Source organism: Myodes glareolus, chromosome 4 (genome assembly GCF_982192425.1).
Source record: "Myodes glareolus chromosome 4, mMyoGla1.1, whole genome shotgun sequence".
Lineage (NCBI taxonomy): Eukaryota > Metazoa > Chordata > Mammalia > Rodentia > Cricetidae > Myodes > Myodes glareolus.
This window is the reverse complement of record NC_142029.1, coordinates 114,195,676-114,200,124: the sequence shown is the minus strand read 5'-3', so window position 1 is coordinate 114,200,124 and position 4,449 is coordinate 114,195,676.

Below are 4,449 nucleotides of genomic sequence, written 5' to 3'. Positions count from 1 at the left end.
TTAAAGAAGGATATGCTATAGAGATGAATAATTTGCATTGGTATAGATCTTGTTCTTTTGATACAAATTTAAGGTCAGTTTTGTTATATGTATATTTCTACTCTTAATTAAGGTACTGTGTTTGTGTAGCTTATTTAAAAATGTAATGTAAAGCTGGGCAATGGTGGCACACACCTATAATACCATCACTCAGAAGGCAGAAGCAGTCGGATTGTGTAGGCCCACCTGGTCTACAAGAGCTAGTTCCAGGACAGGCACCAAAGCTACAGAGAAAACTTATCTTGAAAAACCAAAAAAAGGTAATGTATAGTTAAAAATACAGGTTAATAGATAATTATCTCTAATAGTCAAGCTTGTAGTCATGTTAGTTAGGTTTTCTAAATGTACAGAGATATATTTCAATTGGATATATAATCTTCAAACCTTTCAAATATGTAGCATGAGCACAAATATCTACATAATATGACATTTAAAATATCTTAAGAACTTAGAACTATGCACGACAGTGAGACATATCTGCTCCTGGCAGGACCAATCTACTTCAAGAAGATGATGGGCATTGAAGAGACTATCTCATGGAGTTTGTTAGGCATTTGGGCAAGAAACGGCTCTTGTCTGAATTGTTTGACTGAACTTTAGTTAGAGTAATGAAACAACTTAAAAGATATCAAGGAACCAGAAATTGGAAAGGAAGAAGTCAAAGTATCTTTATTTGCAAACAATATGTTAGTATAAATAAATAAGCATAAGTAGTTCACCAGGAAACACCTAGAGGTTAGAAACTTTGAGGAAAGTAGCTAAACATAATACTAACTCACAAAAATTTCCTTCCTATATACAGAAAAGAAACTAATGAAAGAGTCAGTGAAACAGCATCTTTCACAATAGCCTTAAATATTATAAAATATCTTGGGGGGTAATTCTAATCAAGAAAGTTAAAGACTTGCTTGATAAAACCTTCAAGTCTCTGAAGAAAGTAATTGAAGATACCCACATATGGAATGACCTTCCATACTCATGAATTTGTAGGATTAGAGTAGCAAAATGACCATCTTACTAAAACTAAGCTACAGATTCAATCTAATCCCCATATAAATTTCTACACAATTCTTCACAAATCTAAATAGTACAATTTTCAGCTTCATATATAAACTCAAAAGCCTTAGGATTGCTAAAACAATCTGCAGGAATCATCATTCCAGATTTCAACTTTTACTACAGATCAATAGTAATTAAAAGAGAATGGTAATTGCACAAAGATCCAATGTTTGATAAATGGAATTGAATTGAGAAACTCAAACATACCTATGGAGGCTTGATTTATTTTTTGTAAAACAGCCAGATATACACACTGGGAAAAATTAGCATCTTCAACAAATGGTGCTGGTTAAACTGGATGTCTGCATGTAGAAAAATGGAAATAGATCCACATCTATTACTCTGCACAAAACTCAGGTCCAAATGGAGAATAACCTCAAGATAAAACCTGATAAAAGAGAAAATGAGGACTAACCATAAAATCATTGATGGAGAAAAAGATTTCCTGAACAGAATCCTAACAGTTCAAATATTAGGATCAACAAGTACTAAATGGGACCTCATGAAACACACTGTCATTCAAATAAAGCAGCAGTCTAGAGAACAGGAAAAAGATTTTTATCAACACCACACAAGATAAAGCACTTATATCCAAAATATATAAAGAAATCAGAAAATATATGTCAGCAATTTGACCTTATTAAAAATGTAATACAGATAGAAAAAGAGAATACACAGTAGAGGTAACTGAAGTGACTGTGGACACTCAAGGAGATGCTCAACATCTTTAGCCATCAGGGAAATGGAAATCAAGTCTATTTTGTGATTCCATCTGATACTTGTCTGATGAATAAGGTAAAAACACAAGTGACAATTCATGATGTTTAGGCTGTAGAACAAAGGGAACACTTCTCCATTGCTGTCAGGAATGTAAACTAGCACAGCCATCATGGAAATAAATATGGCAGTTCCTCAGAAAATTGGGAATTCATCTACCTTAATATCTATGTATACCCCTCATGGTAATATATACCCAAAGGATGCTTTGTCCTACCACAAGGACAGCATCACAAATATTGTAATTGCTGTTCTATTCATAATAGACAGAAATTAAAAACAACATTAATGTGGCCCAGTAGAGAATGGATAAAGAAAACATGATATGCTTACATACTAGGGTATTATTCTCTTTATAAAAGAAGTCACACCATGAGTCATGCAGTGGTGGTATATGTCTTCATTCCCAGCAAATGGGAGGCAGAGGCAAGTGGATCTCTCTGAATGTGAGGCCAGCCTGGTCTATAAGAGCTAGTTCCAGGACAGGTTCCAAAGCTACAATAAAGCCCTGTTTTGAAAAAAAAAATCACAACATGATATTTTCAGGAAAATGGATGGAAGTAGGAAAATAAATCATTTTTGAGTGAAGTAATTGAGACCCAGAGAGATAAACATTTCATGTATTCACTTATATCTTGGTGTTTTTCTTTTAAGTAGATGGTAACCAAGTTGTCAGCCATAGACTCAAAGGTGTCAGGTATAGATGAAGAGACAAGGTAGAACATATGAGGACATATGATTTCTAGGGATTGGGAAATAGACTAGGTTTTATGGGTGGACTGGGGATTGGAAGAACAGGAACAGTGAATTGGGTAAGGAAGGCAAAGGGTGATAGGGATGAGGGAGGGAATTTATTGAGAGACATCTAGAACTGAGGAACATTTGAGGAGTAGTATGAAAGCCATGTACATTGGAAACGTCCTAAAATATATGAAGGTTACCCTAATGAGGTCTCCAAATAATGAGGAAGACACCTCTCTAACTGGACATCTCTTGTTAGTAAACACAGCTCCCAGTATCAGGAGGATTGGGTTGCATCCAATGAAGTTGTTTGCTGAAAAAGCCCCATATGAGCCCCAAACAATCCAAGATGCTTTTAGTCTTGTTGCCAAGACTATAGATTGCTCTCTTAAAACTGACAGCAGGTCTCATTGTCGAAGACAACACTTATACAACCCATTAATGTTTAAAAAGTTGAACCTATGCAAAAGGTTTTATAGCCTTTATCCTTAATTTCAAGTGTCTTTGGTATGGGAAAATATTCTGCAGTCTCCCAATAGATAAATGTAAATACCAACCCAGATATAATCCTTTTATCTACCATGCTAATTTTTTCCAAAAAATATGCTAGGGCAAAAGTATCACAAACCTGGTGGGAGTAAATAATCAAGTCTCATGTAACTTATGGCCCAGTCCATTACATGGTACCTGCTCTTGACACATGTTGGTCGACCAAAAAAAAAGACTAGAAAGCCCAAAGACATAGGGCAAACATACATACTACTAGTCTTAAAAGAAGAAAAAAAATAGTTAACGGTGACTCCTATTGATTTTCTGTTATACTCATTGACCATTCCCTTATTTGAAAATCATTAAAGAAGCTTCCTCCTGCAGAAATTAGTAACAAGTATGTAGACTCATAGTAAGACGTTCTTTAGAGAACGAGAGAGGGGGGTCGAGGGAGATTTGGTAATAAACAGCTCTAAATGGTCCTTCTCCACAAAGTCGTCAAGTCTCTCCCCTCAGAACTCAGGAAACCCCACAGAAGGGGAGGGAGAAAGAGTGAAAGAGCCAGAGGAGATGGAAGACTATAAGTGAACACGGCTGTTCAACTCAACTGAGCAAAGCTCATATGAACTCATAGAGAATGAACAAATAAGCACAAGGCTTACAGGGGTATTCACCAGTCCTCTGTGTATATATTATACCTTTCAGTTTAGTATTTATATGAGACTTCTTAGTGTCTGAATAAGTGGTTATCTGACTCTTGTGTCTTCTCATGGCCTCTTTTTCTTCTGCTTGCTTTGTCTAATTTTGATATGGTAGTTTTATATTATATTTTATTGTATTATACTTTATTTTATTGTTACTTCTTAATATTCTTTTATTTCTAATTAGAGAGAGAAATGGAGAGGATCCAGATGGGAGGAGAGGAGGGGAGGAGTAGAAGAAGGAAAACTGATAAAGTTATGTTGCATGAGAAAAGAATTTGTTTTTAATGAAAGAGCTAAAAAAATGAAAAAATCAAATACAAAGGTAATTAAAATCCTGTATATACACTTCCCCCACATACTTACAAATTATTTTTAAGATGATGAGTTTTACATAGGATTTCAATTGGTATGAGGAGACATCATGACCACAACAACTCTTATAAAGTTATTAATTATTTCATCAGTTTAATGTTTCAGAGGTTTTGTCCATTATGATCATGGTGGAACATAAAATGCAGGTAGACATGGTGATGGAGAATGTGGTGAGAGTTTTCCATCTTGATATGGAGACCATAGGAAGTGGGCTCTGCCTCTGTGAAAAGCTTGAGTACAGGAGACATCAAAGTTCACACCCACCATG